The sequence below is a fragment of the Danio rerio genome, chromosome 2 (assembly GCF_052040795.2).
Source record: "Danio rerio strain M-AB ecotype USA chromosome 2, GRCz13ab, whole genome shotgun sequence".
Taxonomy (NCBI): Eukaryota; Metazoa; Chordata; class Actinopteri; order Cypriniformes; family Danionidae; genus Danio; species Danio rerio.
In genome coordinates this window covers 61,002,501-61,019,095 of record NC_141022.1, presented here as the reverse complement: position 1 = coordinate 61,019,095, position 16,595 = coordinate 61,002,501, and the positions used below count along the sequence as shown (strand labels likewise).

The window sequence follows — 16,595 nt, the reverse complement described above, 5'->3', positions numbered from 1 at the left end:
TAGTATTTTATTTACCACCTTTTAGTTTAACTTTAAAGATTTTTTATCTTTTTTTAGTAACTCAGTAACATATCTGAAAACTAGCTAATATTTATAACATAAAAATATTACTAATAATAAATAAGTACTATTAATAAAATACTAGAATAGTACTTTTTAACTATGTTTGATTGATTGTATAATTCTTGTATGTTTTTATTTTAGGTAGTTCAGGGACAACAGATGAAAAATAGCCTTCTGGCTAATTCTGGTGCATTTGCAGAAATGCTTATTTATGTACACTGTCCCTGCCAAATAAACAAATAAAATTAAATAAAAAAATTATAAATAATTTATTACTAATAATAAAATAATTACTACAATTATAAAAAATTAATACGACCACAGCTACTCCTACTAATTATTATTATTGATAATAATAATAATAATTATTATTATTATAATTACTACTACTACTACTACTAATAATAATAAATGAATTATCACTACTAATAAAATATTAATTAATTATTACTACTAATAAAACATTTACTACCACAGCTACTCCTAGTAATTATTATTATTATTATTAATATTAATAATTATTATTATTACTACTACCGCTACTACTACTAATAATAAATTATTGCTAATAATACAATAGTAAAAATAAATAATTACTATTAATATAAATATTTACTACCACAGCTACTCCTAGTAATAATAATGATAAAAATAATTGCTACTAATAAAAAATAATAATTAATAATTTATTACTTATAATAAAATAATACAAAATATATTTCTTATTATTAATAAAATAAAATAAAAATACTACCACAGCTACTCCTAATTATTATTATTATTATTATTAATGATAATAATAATAATCACTACCACTACTACTAGTAATATTAATAAATAAATTATTACTGCTAATAAAAATATGTACTACCACAGCTACTCCTTGTAATTATTATTATTATTATTAATAATAATAATAATTATAATAATAATAATTACTACTACCAATAATACAAAATAAATACATTATTACAACTGATAAAAATATTTGCTGCTGCTAATAATAATAATTAATTCTATAAATAATAATAATATGTAAATAGTAATAAAATGGCACAAGAATATGCATTTATTTATGCATTTATTTATTTAAATAAACACATACACACACACACACGCACGCACGAACTGATGGCGGGGGTCACCGCTGGTTGCCATAGGTACTGCTGTGCCGGTGTATTTGCATGTATTCAAATAGCTCATGAATAATAATAAGAAGAGCAGCCACTGCGGACAAATCTGATGCTGGTACTACACCTGTAACTCAGACAGACAGACAGACAGACAGACAGACAGACAGACAGACAGACAGACAGACAGATAGACAGATAGATAGATAGATAGATAGATAGATAGATAGATAGATAGATAGATAGATAGATAGATAGATGAAACTATAATAGTTTGTTAATGTGCAGTTTTGTAAGCAGCTGACTGGAGGATGTGAAAAAAGGGGCGTGTCCAGACGGAAGGTCAATAGGCCTAATCATTGTTAATACATTTTAAAGGGCCAGAGGTGAACATCAAATCATGTGAACATCAAATATTGTCAATATAAAAAAAAACCGAATGTTTATATTTTTTTAGTTTTTAATCCTTATATAAGTAACTTCTATAATTTTCCTATGGGGTCGCAAATAATCTAATGTAAATAAAACAAAATGCCTGCACAACAAAATGTACCCTGTTCACAGATGAATATAGTAATAAATAGAACGTTGTCAGTAATGCATTTACAAAAACATGTTGGTTTCATCATATTTCAGATCGACATATTAATGTAATAAATAACTCAATATTCTAGAAGGGATACACCTGCGGCCGGAAGTTAACGATACTTATTTATATTATTACAACAATAATGACCGTTTTTACATTACTATGAGGGTTGGGATATCGGGAAGACATTAGTAAAGTACAAATAACGAACAGTTCAGTGACAAAATATGAGTAATACTCGGTATAATTCATATTTTTACATTACTGTGCGGGTCACATTTTGGACGCATGCGCTACGGAAGCCGAAGAGGTCACGCGTTCTCTCATAATTATTTAAAGTTCAATGGCACATTGGGATGGTTCGTAAAAATATGTCTTCACTTACATTCGTTTTTCTTCTTAGTTTGAAGAAAGTAAAAGCCATTTAATGTCCAGAAACACTCGAGAAGTCGCCCAAATATGAACACGAGTAACTCCTGTACAGTTGTGTAAACACGTGCGCGACATTCGAGGATGGAGAAATGGTGAGTCGACACAAAAATTATTTTTTAAATGAAAATATTATCTCAAAGCAACCATAAAATGATTTAATTGTGTTGTTAATAAACGGCATTTGTCAGGGACTTCGCATTAAAGTCAGAAAGTTCATAATTCTCGCTTTTAATAATGCGTAAAACATTTGTGTTTGTTAAACATGATTTTTCAAAATAAAAGTCTAAAGCAGTTTTTCCCCCCCTTCAATAAAATATATCCTGCTCGACTTTTATTCATGTATCATTTAAAGATCAATATAATGATTATCTCCCCCCCCCAGATCATATCCAGAAGACAGCTGCTAAAATGGAGTGTAAAGCGTAACATTTTGTTTTTGAGGAAGTCTTGTCAGTCTAATGAACAGTATTTTAGTTAAATACATAGATCTGTAATGTTTTATTTTTATCAAAATGTTTTTGTAACTCGACAACAAATATGAAAACCAATTAATAGTTACAACATAAAAACAACTATTTTACTACGACAGCTACTCCTACTAATTATTGTTATTTTATTTGTATTATTATTATTATTATTATTATTATTAATACATTCAAGTTTCACAATCCCAGCTTTTAGTAATTCGTGTAACATTTTGTGTTTTTTGGTATATTGTTTGTGATTTTTCAAAATAAAAGTGTAAATTACTTTATGCTAAAATGATAACAAATTTTAAAAAGTGTAACAATTTGTGTTTATGAGTAAAACTCTTATCAGTCATGTTTAAATCAAGATTAATTTACTAAAAGTTTTCAAAAAACTCTATTTTCTAAATTTATCTATATCAAATCAAAATAAGTGATAATAAAATAAATTAGGATTAACACACTCGCGCACATACCATAATATACCAGTTTTCATTTTATAGATAAAAGGCTGTATATATATATATATATATATATATATATATATATATATATATATATATATATATATATATATATATATATATATATATAAATATATATAAATATAAATATAAATATATATATATATATATATATATATATATATATATATATATAAATATATATATATAAATATATATATATATATATATATATATAAATATATATATAAATATATATATAAATATATATATATATATATATATAAATATATATATATATATATATATATAAATATATATATATATATATATATAAATATAAATATATATATATATATATATATAAATATATATATATAAATATATATATATATATAAATATATATATATATATATATATATATATATATATATATATATATATATATATATATATATATAAATGTTTGATTGCTCTATTGTAATACATATTTTCCAGAAAAAATGTATTTAGACTATATAATCAGACTTTTATGTCATCAACACTTTAATAAGCTTGTTTAAGTTAATGTTTGTTCATTTATTTATTATTAACTTCAAAAAACAATGAACTATACATTTATTACAGTATTTATTCATGCTTGTTAGAGTTAGTGAATGAAACGAAGGTGTTCCTAATAACTCAGTGCATTAACCAATGTTAACAAGCATGAATTTTAATTTTAATAATCCATCAGTAAAGGTTGAATTATGGTTCATATGATTAGTTCATGTTAGTAATACATTAGCTAATGAAACATTATTGTAAGGTGTGTAGTAAAATGTCTATATATTACTGTACTGCATGCAGCATATTAAAGAGAGAGAAATTTAATTGTAAAGCTAAATGCACAAACAACACATTTCCCTGATATGTATATATGTAAAGTAATTGCTCTTTACATAACAACATGAATCATACAGGTTGTAGTGGTCTGACTGGGTATAGGGGTACCAAATTATAAATATTAAGCTAAAAATAAAAATATATATTTATAGAGGTATTTCTGCATTGGATATACACTCACTGGCTTCTTTATTAGGTACATCTGTCCAACTGCTCATTGACATAAATATTTAATCAGCCAATTGTATGGCAGCAACTCAATGCATTTAGGCATCATGGTCAACGTGGCATGGTTGTTAGTATTTCAGAAACTGCTGATCTACTAGGATTTTCACGCACAACCATCTCTAGGGTTTACAGAGAATGCTCCAACAAAGAGGAAATATCCAGTGAGCGGCAGTTCTGTGGGCGCAAATGCCTTGTTGATGCCAGAGGTCAGAGGAGAATGGCCAGACTGGTTCCAGCTGATAGAAAGACAACAGTAACTCAAATAAGCACTCGTTACAACCGAGCTCTGCAGAAGAGCATCTCTGAACACACAACACGTCCAACCTTGAGGCGGATGGGCTACAGCAGCAGAAGACCACACCGGGTGCCGCTCCTGTCAGCTAAGAACAGGAAACTGAGGCTACAATTCACACAGGCTCACCAAAACTGGACAATAGAAGATTGGAGAAACGTTGCTGCTCTGATGAGTCTCCATTTCTGCTGACACATTCAGATGCTCGGGTCAGAATTTGGCGTCAACAACATGAAAGCATGAATCCATCCTGCCTTGTATCAGCGGTTCAGGCTGGTGGTGGTGGTGTAATGGTGTGGGGGAGATTTTCTTGGCACACTTTGGACCCATTAGTACCAATTGAGCATCAACGCCACAGCCTACCTGAGTATTGCTGCTGACCATGTCCATCCCTTTATGAGCACAGTGTCTCCATCTTCTGATGGCTACTTCCAGCAGGATAACACACCATGTCATAAAGCGTGAATCTTCTCAGACTGGTTTCTTGAACATGACTATGAGTTCACAGTACTCAAATGGCCTCCCTAGTCACCAGATCTCAATCCAATAGAGCATAGATAGTGCTATCCTGTCAATATGGCACAAAATCTCTGAGGGAAAATTACAGTACCTGGTTGAATCTATGCCACGAAGGGTAAAGGCAGTTCTGAAGGCAAAAGATACAAGTAAGGTGTACCTAATAAAGTGGCCGGTAAGGGTATGTCTATGTCAGGGGTCTCAAACTCAATTCCTGGAGGGCCGAAGCCCTGCACAGTTTAGTTCCAACCCTGCTCCAACACACTTACCTGTAGGTTTCAAACAAGCCTGAAGGACTCAATTAGTGTGATCAGGTGTGTTTAATTAGGGTTGGAACTAAACTGTGCAGAGCTGCGGCCCTCCAGGAACTGAGTTTGACACCTGTGGTCTAGGTTATTGAACTATACATGCAGCATATTAAGAAAAGAGGAATGCCATTGTAAAGCAAGATGCACAAACAACTCGTACTGTATTTTGCATTTAAAACATGAAGATTTTTTATCATTGCACAACATGAGTCATACTCACACCACATACATGTAAGATATTGTGTGCTTTATTAATAATCACCACACGTTCAGTGATACTCAAGAACATACAGGTTTAAATTCTACAAAGCTGTTGTTTAATTGCAAACTTTGCCGTTAATTATTAAATCAGGTGAATGAAGAGATTCTGAGGGTCATTACAGTATTGGTGCAGAGATTTTACTGTGTGTGTGAGTGTGTGAATGTGAAATTATTCAGCTGTTATCTGCTAATCTGTTTTGTTTCTCCAGTGGAAGTCAGTATAAATCAAAACACAGTGGCAAACGCAGAAATTAATGCTGTTTTTTTTTCTCCATCAGCGTTTGAGTGGAACGATGTCTTCATTAACGAGGGCGTCTTCCTGTTCTGCTTCATGGGAAGTGACATCATCGAGTCTTCTGATGACCTCATCAGCAGGTCAGATGCATCTTAGTTTGTTTGTCACAGCTTTACTGCAGAAAAGAGCACAGAAACAACATTAGTCTATTGATTTGTGTGCTTATTAGTGTTCGTGAAAGATATCCGATATTACAAACACCAACAAATATGATGCTGTTGACAAACACGGCGTAATATTTGGAGAAATACTCTGGAACTCTTCGAATTAACATGGCCTACACCAGGGGTCACCAAACTTGTTCCTGGAGGGCCGGTGTCCTGCAGATTTTAGCTCCAATTCTAATCAAACACACCTGAACAAGCTCATCAAGGTCTCACTGGGTGCACTTGAAACATCAAGGCAGGTGTGTTGAGGCAAGTTGGAGCTAAACCCTGCAGGGCACCGGACCTCCAGGAACGAGATTGGTGACCCCTGGTCTACACTGAAAAAAATAACTTAAAGTGTCAGGAAACACCAGGGGCCTCATGTACGAATTGCGTGGAAATCATACTAAAACATTGCGTGCGCACAAAGCTGTAAATGTACGTACGCAGAAAAAAATTTAGATGTATGAAACATTGCGTACACTGAATCTCACGCATACTCTTTTGTACATCTGAATGAACGTGAAACTGAGCGCAACATGCACGAGCACAAAACACCTCCCTGCCTCCTCCCCCGTATGAATATGCTAATGACTCTACTTTGGCAAAACCCAACGAAAAAGCAATGGCAAACCCAAGCAGAGGTAGACCGGAGAAAAACAGTGTTATTTGCAAGTTTGTCCTCCGGAATTAACAAAAATAAAATAAATAGAGTGGGGAGAGTTTAGCTGATGTGGTTAACACAGTTAAGTCTGAACATCGCACTGTGTGGATTAAAAGTCTGAGTGGCGCAGCTCGTGAAACATGATTTAACTCAATTGAGCATGAACTCGGTTCGAATCCATCGTCTCATAAACTAATACCCCCCTGCGACACATCAGATTTTGCCTATTTATCACAAGAAAGACAAGTAGGAATCATTAATAAGTTTGTGCATCTTATTTTATTTGCTTATTTATTCGCACTGAGTGAATTAAAATGAAAATAGTGTGATTAATGGGTGTAAAATGTTGCAGTACTCACAACAGTCTCAGTGGCGCAGCTCATAAGTCGCATGTCTACATGCTTTAACACGTTCGAGCATGAAGTCGGTTCGAATCCAGCGTCTAATGAGCTCTTTTTTCTTTATTCCCCCGCTACATATCAGATTTTGCCCACTATTTATCACGAGAAAGACAAGTAGGAATCATTAATAAGTTTGTGCATCATATTTTATTTGCACATTTATTGAATGTAAATGTTTCTGATTCACGTATGCAAATTCATCTTCAGATAGTGTCTTTATAGCAATGTGCGTGCAGTAGATCGCTCAGATTACATTGGGAAAACAGGCGACCGCTGCAAATTGTGCTTTAATGTTTGGCTGGTCAACTGTATGGTATGGAAACCTTATATACCTGCTAGATGAACCCGTCTCATACAGCTGCCATTGCACGGCTCAGACACTTTGTAGAGAGCCATTTAACACAACTGCCTCTAGGAGTCGCCAATGGAAATAAAACAGACACACACAAAAAATGTGCGTACGCCTGCCAGAAAGCTGCCGTGAAGCTGCGCACATTCCCACGTTCAGTTCATCGTTAGTAAATCCAAACGTGAGCGATTCTGAGGGTGAAACCTGACGTATGCAAAGTTTCTGTGCGTACGCAGCGTTGATACATGAGGCCCCAGAACACATGTGTTGAGCTGTTGACAGTCGTATATGTGTCCCACACTGCTATAAACACTATCAGGACACATATATCTCACTAAAAAGTGAAAATTGGTTGTTTTTGCGTTATTTCAAGCAAATTCGTTCTTCCAGTTTGAAACAGATTTTTGAAGCTGTGTCACGCCGATTAGATACTTGTGTGTATTCCAGCATGTAGACTGGACGTCTGTACCTGGGAGTACCTTGTGATGTCTCTGAGTGTGCTGCATTAATTCATGAGGTAGACTTGGTTCAAACCAATCAGCGCGCTCTATTGTGTATGCGGTGCAACTTCATTAATATGCATAATAGCTTCGAAGTCTGCTTTCACCAGTTACAGTGGTCAGACGGCAGAGAGACGACATGTTGTGTTGCCAAAACAAGTGGTCAGTGTTGTGTTTATAAATGTGCTGCAGTGAAGGTTTTGTTTTCATTTCCTGCTATGAGAGCGCAGCTGGACTCACATGTTGGATTACAGTGTGCGCTACACGCTGCAAATATACGTGTCTAAGGAACATATCATACTACAAAGTATGTTGACTGAGTTTACGGTCAACATACTTTGTCGAAATTCTCTGAATTAAACTGCACAGCCCAAAAGAAACTATGCTCATCAACAGAATAAAAGTTGGCTCTCTATAGAACAGAAACGATTGGTTGTATGTTATTGTTGTATTTGTGAGGGAAAAGCTTGGTTATGGATGTGACAGTAGTGAAATTGAAACTTGTGTGACTTTGGCAAATCAAATATAATAGTTTGAAAACATTGACAGAGACATTTTTGAGTATTTTAAAGCACTGTAAAATACTTGCTTGCACAAAAAAAAAACCCTGCAGAAATGGTATCGCTATTTTGGCTGAAACGTAATTGTTTTTAACAGCAGGCTTGACGTTTGCATGGAATTGCTTATAGATATATTTGTAAAGTTCACCATAATAACCCGGGTTTACAGTTGTGATGATGATAATTGATTTTTATTTACATTAAATTCATGTCATTTCATTTTAAACTAAAAGTAGAAATTAAATTTTGTCAACTTGCTCAAATAAAATTGATTGTTTAAAATTTTAAGTAAACAATTACCTTTAATTCACTATAATAACTCAGGTTTGCTGTTTTGGAGAAAATCTCTGGTACTTTTTGAATTAAAGTGACCCCTGGGATCTTTATACAGTAGATGTTTATAGAAGATCACTCAATAAAATAATACATAATCAAACTAATTACATAAATATAGTATAATATAGTATAGTATTATTACTGGATTATTTCTCAAAATACTTGTCATTTCATACCCAAACATCCTTATTTTATAAAGTCTGATTTTAGTCTATGAGCACTAAGCTGTGTGTATACCAGGGATGTCCAAACTTGGTCCTGGAGGGCCAGGGTCCTGGAGAGTTTAGCTCCAACCCTAATCAAACACATCTGAACAAGCTAATTAAGCCCTTACTAGATATACCAGAAACTTCCTGGCAGGTGTGTTGAAGTAAGTTGGAGCTAAACTATGCAGGACACCGGCCCTCCAGGACTGAGTTTGGACACCCCTGATATATACACTCTCAGAAATAAAGGTACTGGGGTGGTTCCTTTTCAAAAGGTGCACATTTGCACTTGAAGGGTCCATATTGGTACCTCAGAAGTATACCTACAACTTTTAAGAGAAACACTTTTGTACTTTTTAGGTACTAATGTGTACCCTTGAGGTATTAATATGGATCTTTTAGGTACAAATTTGTACCTTTTAAAAAGGTGCTACCCCAGTGACAGCTCGCGTACCTTTATTTCTGAGAGATATTGTGTTAAAGCCAATATTTATTGTGTGTATGCATGCAATTTTCACTTTAAAAATCCCATTTAAAGTCTCAGTTTCAATAATGGGTGACGCTATTTTCCAGATCAATTTAGTTGAATAACTAAAATTGGTACCACTTTATTCTGATGGTCCGTTTGAGTATTAGTAGACTGTCTGCGTAATATCTGCTGATACTGCTTCTTCAACACACATTTCACTGACTATAAGAAACAATGCAAGTACATGTAAACTTACACTAACCCCAACCTCAACTTAACAGTCTACTTATAATCTAATGAGCATTAGTTGGCATGTAGATGCAATGTAACGTGAATTCAACAAACAGACCATCAAAATAAAGTGTGACCCTAAAATTTAATAAAATAAATATTGAATAAAGTCAGTGAATAATTTCTCTTTTTATTTTGTAATTGAGTCGAGCTGTTTTATTAGTTTTTACATTTTTTGTGTGTGTTTCTATGTAGTTTATCAACCTTTATTTTAAGTTATTTTGGGACATTACGCGAACAATGTAAATATTTTACTGGCAAAATAACTAAATAAATAAATAAACTACATTTATTTATATGTTTGTTTGTTTGTTTATTTATATTATTATAAATATTTTTAGAAGAGTTTTGGAAGGGGATTTTTGAAATATACAAACAGATATACACTGTTAAAAATTGTCCCGTTAAAAAACAGTAAAATACTGGCAGCTGCAGTTGCCAGCAATGTACTGTTATTTTACAGTATGTTGCTGTAAAAATACATGGACTACATTGATATTCACAATACTCAAGTGAACTCATTTTGCTCACTGAAAGCAACTGCCTCAACTTGGTCAACTGCTGAATGAGTTTATGAAGTAATGTGCTATATATGCTTAGAAGCATACTTATAATGATAACTTATTTTAGTTAATTAGAAAAGTTTGGTTTAACTCTAATGTCTTATTTTTCACAACAGCACACATACATGTAAATCTGGAGTCACCAGAGAGATTCTGACTGCATCAGCAACTAAACAGCCGCTTTCTTTAAATAGAGAAACATGCAGAATAACATCAGCAGTTCATTGTTCATCTTTAACTCATACACTGGCTCTACTCTCCTCCACAACGGTGACAGACAGAACAAATTAGCTTCAGGTTTTACAGTAAAATACTGTTTTTTCCTTGATTTAACAGTAATCTACTGGCAGCTGTGGTTGCCAGCAATATACTGTTTTTTAACAGTCTACTTCCATAGTTTAAATTAACAGTATATTACTGTTAAAATACATTTTTACACTGTGTTTTTACCTCTCACACCTTTAACCCTTTAAACCCCAGAGCATATACTTCAGTTTTAATTGAAGTGTCCACACTACTGAGTGTTCAAGAAACATGGAGCAAAGCTGAAGTAAATTCATTAATTAACTGACTAATTAAATGATAACTGAGGATTAACAATGAACAAATGAAGAAATACTGAAGGGAAAAAACAAGAACAGAACATACAAAACTTTAGTCACAGCTTTATAATGAAATAACCTGAAGAACAACAAATGATTTAATTATTTAAATGATCAGCGGATGATTAAACAACTCTACAAACATCATCACCAGCTACACTTATTACTTAATACATGTATTTTTGTATAACATTTACTAAAGTTCTTCTTGAGAAAAAGTTAAAGTTTTACGTCACCATCATGGAGAACAGAGTTTGCTTTAGTTGGGCTCTTAGCCCTGTCATTTTTAACATTTATATATCGTGGCTGCTGCAATTGTTAAGAACTTTGTTTGAAAAGCTCCTTTGTTGTGGCAAGCCAGCCAAAAACCTAAATAAGATCTGGTGATGTTCATGTTGCTATTAAATGGTAGAGTCTGTTCTCTTTTCGTATAATAAAATTTACTGCTCCTATTCAATGTTAAATCTATTGTTTTACATTATATGTATATATATATATGGCAATGATTTCTGGAAGTTTTTAAGAATATCTTGGACAATAACACTGCTCTATGGTGTAAATCGCACTCAAAGAGACATCAATAATCAGCATATGAACCTCAATAATGGTGACAACAAATTTAACAAAATTAACTGTTTAACTCACAAACAGGCAATTGAAAGTCTAAACATAAACAACAGCAGAATCAAACACAAATAAAGAAAACCGTTAGACCATTATACAACATTTATTTATACCGCAATGCATGCTGGGATAGTTGTACAGTGCCACTCCCAGCATGCATTGCAGCATGAAACATTTGAGATGTTACCATTGTTGAGATACAAGGTCAGATTCATGAGGTCTGAGTGTGTATTTGTCATAACTAAACTGTTTTTGTATGTTATTTCCTAACTGTTAAGTAATTACAGAGGTATCTTTTCTGTTTCCACTTCTCATTAATTAAATTAATACCTGCAACTAGCATAAAATCTATTGAATGAAGCCCTTCTTCCAGATTTATACCAAAACATTTATCAGAACTAATTTCAGATAAATAGATTTCTCTATTTATTGACTTCCCAACTTTATTGCTATAGTACAAACATTTTGTTAACTCTGTATTCAAGCAGTTGGAAAGTCTTCTTAAATGAGTTCAAGGGTGAAGAGCCCAACTAAATCAGCCCCTCACTCCACTACGGTGACACAAAAAACACCTTAATTTCTGTTGGATCTCAATGAGAATAGTATGGAAGTCAAATCAGTCAGTAATAAGTGTGTGTCTGCTGTTGTTTGTGGAGTTGTTTAATGATCCTCTGCTGAGACTGAAGCTGTTTTATTTTATTTGATTTTATTTAATGCTGTAACTTAAGTCACTAATTGTATTTCTTGTTTATTTTCTTCAGTAATTGTAATTATTAACAGCAGGTGTTCATCAGTGTCTGAATTCACTCATTAGTGTTCATTAAAACTGTCAGGTGAACTATATTAGTTAACTAGTGTATGAAATAGTGACACAAGGACACAAAGTGTGATTTCAAACACAGATTTCAAAACATCGAATCTGAACTCTGTTCGCTCACAGTTTTCTGCAGTTGGTTACTTTCTCGAAAACAAAAATGTTACCCAGAAAGCACTGTTTTTAACAGAATATTACTGTTTTAGTGAAAAAACATTATTTTACCGTAGAATCTGACCGTTTTTTTAACAGCAATTTTTTACAGTGTATAGCATTCCTATAGACCCAGATCCATTGATGGGCATTTTTGGTGTCGTGCCTGAGAATATTGATCTCAGTAAAGACATACTTTCAGTTATTGCCTTCACTACACTACTAGCAAGACATTAAATATTACTCAAGTGGAAAAGAGTAGACTCCCCAACGCATGCTGCATGGCTGGATAAAGGAAGTGATGTCTTACATTTAATTGGAAAAATTAAATACATGATTCGAGGATTGAAGCGCAAGTTCCTAGACAAATGGTCCCCCTTTATTAAATACTTTGAAGAACTCCCTAGCCTTTAGAAAAATGTATTTATTTTTATTTTATTTTCTCTATACGCTATTTCTATATTATACTCTTTGGATGTGACTAAACTCCTCATGTCAAAAGAGAACATATTGACTAAAAATATGACAATGTATTTCCTCACTGTCAACTTTGATATATCTGGAAGGTTTTGTGGTTCAGGAGAATACGACCGTTTTTTATTGTTATTATAATTATTATTAATTAAATTTTTTTCTCTCATTTTATTCATAATTTTTCTTATTTTCTTTTTGTATTAAGATGCTTTTGCATATTCCCTCTTTTGGATGTTGCCACGCCTCTCATGTTAAATGACAACATATGGACTGAACAAATATGGTACACTCACTGTCAACTCAGGAACTCTGGAATGATGTGTGTATGTTTGTATGAATGTGTATGTGTGTATATGCATATATATATATATATGTATTATTCTTTTCTTTCAATGCCGTGGTTTTGGTTGGGTTGGGGTAATGTAATGCTTTAAACTGTAAATGCAAAAACTCAATAAATAAATATTCAAAAAATATATATATATATATATTATTTAAAATGAAGTATTTTTAGTGAACTGTAAAGAGCCAGGTTTGCAGTTGTGATCATGTGATGATAATGTGAGCGAGACGTTGCCAGGAGTGTGTGTGTCTAGTTTTATTGTCCCATGGGTGGTGTTTTTAGAGTCTCATGGGTCTCACTTGTCCCGACACAAAATTTGCCCCAGAACCAATGTGTGTGTTTGTGTGTGTGTACATATATGTGTGTGTGAACATGCAGCCAGACAGACTGTGACCTGAGACTATAGACAGACACAAAGGTCGTTGTCCTGGGTGACAGGAGAGAGAGTGTGTGTGTGTGTGTTTAGACTCAGACTTGATTATTAATGTGAGATCAGGGTCAGCAACTCCTCTTTTCTCAACGGAAAAACACAGATCATAAACACACATTCAACGTCACTTTAGTGTATTTCTGCTACATCTTCAGTTGCAGAACAACAAAAACAATAATGTACAAACTGACATTATTTTCAGAAGCACATTTACAGATCTGCCTATTTTTTTCAGTTTTTTGTTAACTTTTTATAAATGTTTTATTTTCCATTTTTTTGTTTTTTACAAACATTTAGGGATTAAAACATTAAGGGATTTTCAAACCCCTTATAAATGAGGGTAGAAGATTTTCATTCATTCATTCATTCATTCATTCATTTGAATTTATTCTAATATTTATTTAAAAAAAATATTTATTTTTAATTATAATTTAAAAAACAAATGTATAATTTATTTATATTTTTATTTAGTTAATTTTATAGTTTTTATTGCATTTATTTATTTTTTTTTTATTTATTTAAATTTATTTATTCATTTATTTATTTTATCTTTATTCAATTGTTTAATAATTTATTTTATTAATTTGTTAATTTTTATTCATTTTATAATTATTTTATTTATTTCTGTTAATTTATTTTCAATTATTTTATTTCTTTTTCATTTTTGTATTTTTAATTATTTATTTTTATTTATAATTTTTATGTATTTGATATTATTTTAGTTTTTTAGCAATTTTTAAAAAAAATTTTAAAAATATTTTATGATTTTTTATTCTCATTTATTTTTTAATTATTATTATTTTATTTAGTTTATTTCTTTATTTTATTTTATTTTTATTTAATTTTAAGATTTATTTTTATTTATTTATTTTATTATTATTATTTTTAAAATTTATTTAATTAATTAATTAATTAACTTTATTTTATTATTTTGTTTAATTTTCATTCATTTATTTGAATTATTTATTTCTATTTTTTATTTTTTTATTGATCAAATTGTCTATTTTTAACTATGTAAGTTGTTGCAGCCTGTGAATCTGAGGAAAATTCATCAGCATTATAAGCATGACAAATATTTGTCTTTGTAGCTAACAAATATATATATAACATCAAAATGTGGCTAAATAGTATGTTTTCAGCATGAAAGTGAATTAGTTTAGTTGAAATGTCAATAATGAGAATGTAGTCTGGCCTGTGTGTATTCAGAAAAGCTTTATAGTGGGTGTAATAATATTATTACAATTGTATAGACTGTGAATATATAGACTACTGTGTGTGTGTGTGTGTGTGTGTCTGTATTGGTCTGGTTGGCACTTTCAGACTGTCTGGTATGTGTATGTGTTCGGGGGGGGTGTGTGTCTGGTTGGCACTCTCAGACTGTCTGGAGTGTGTGTGTGTGTGTGATGGGGTTATAAGTGTGTCTGAGAGCAGATCTTTATTAAAACGCACTCAAACAGCAACTGCAGGTGGATTTGTGTGTGTGTATATGTGTGTGTGTGTGTGTGTGTGTGTGTGTGTGGCTACTACATGATCATTTAAATGTGAGATAATTGTAGGAGGAATATGTGGATTCTCTAACTTTATTTTGACTGTAGTTTAGGACACACTGATGAATTTAAGCATGGGGTAATTTAATGCGTTCACACTGACGTTGAACGATTTTTGATTAATTATGACTGTTTTATATCTGTTTTATTCACTTTAAAGCAGATCTTTTATAAATAACCAACAACTGAAAAACTCTGGTATTCATTCATTCATTTCCCTTCGGCTTAGTCCTTTTATTCATCTGGGGTCACTACGGTGGAATGAACCGCCAACTTATCCAGCACATGTTTTACACAATGGATGCCCTTCCAACTGCAACTCAATTGGGGGAAACACCTGTACACACACACACACACACACACACACACACACACACACACACACACTCATACACTACAGCCAATAGTTCATCAATTCAGAAATGCTAACTGGCCCAACTGGGACTCGAACCAGCGACCCTCTTGCTACGAGGCTACAGTGCTAACCATTGAGTCAAGCCCACTTTTTTCCAAATTTCTCATATATAATTTCCAAATCTACCAGCCAAAGCCGCACACACACCATGTTTAACTCAGAGTAAGCAAGCAAACGAGTTTGAGAAACAATCAAATGACAGATTTAAGAAAGCATCTCCTGGTATTTGTGCGTGCGGGACGTCCCGGGGCCGCTCTTTTATTTTAGTTTATTGTGTCTGGCCCACAAAGAAGCGGCCCCTCATTAAAAATACATGTGATTGGATCACAGCTCGTGTGAATCAGGAGATTGAGCTGCTTTAAGAGGCTGTGTGTGTGTGTGTGTGTGTGTGTGTGTGTGTGTGTGTGTGTGTGTGTGTGTGTGTGTGTGTGTGTGTGTGTGTGTGTGTGTGTGTGTGTGTGTGTGTGTGTGTGTGTGCGTGTGCGTGCGTGTGTGCTGAAACACTACAGCGCTACAACACACACCCACTCGCCCCTGCCTATGGGAAACACATCCCTGCGGCGGGCCGGGGTCAGAGGTCACAGCCTGTCTGTTAAAGCAGATCCTTTATTCTGCATCCAGAAACACACACATGCGCACACACACACACTCCAGAAAACACACATTCTGCAGACTCCTCAGTGTACAGCTTTGGTTCATCAGAAATCAGATTAATGGTGGGTTGTACAGTGAATGCAGTACATTTACAACATTACATATGTGTGTGTGTGTTTATTT

At 32.9% G+C, this 16,595-nt stretch overlaps 1 protein-coding gene and 1 long non-coding RNA gene across 7 annotated transcripts in view; one reads left to right on the top strand and one right to left on the bottom strand.

Moving 5' to 3' along the window:
* btbd2b (BTB domain containing 2b) overlaps window positions 1-16,595 on the top strand; it is a 1,074,195-nt gene that overhangs the window by 178,655 nt on the left and 878,945 nt on the right. The gene's annotated exons all lie outside the window — the stretch shown is intronic.
* LOC100536415 (uncharacterized) overlaps window positions 5,608-16,595 on the bottom strand; it is a 64,781-nt gene continuing 53,793 nt past the window's right edge. For all 6 annotated transcript variants that reach the window (XR_015479203.1, XR_015479202.1, XR_015479206.1 and 3 more), the window contains one exon: window positions 5,608-6,046. This is a non-coding gene — a long non-coding RNA (uncharacterized LOC100536415). The remainder of the gene's footprint in view (window positions 6,047-16,595) is intronic.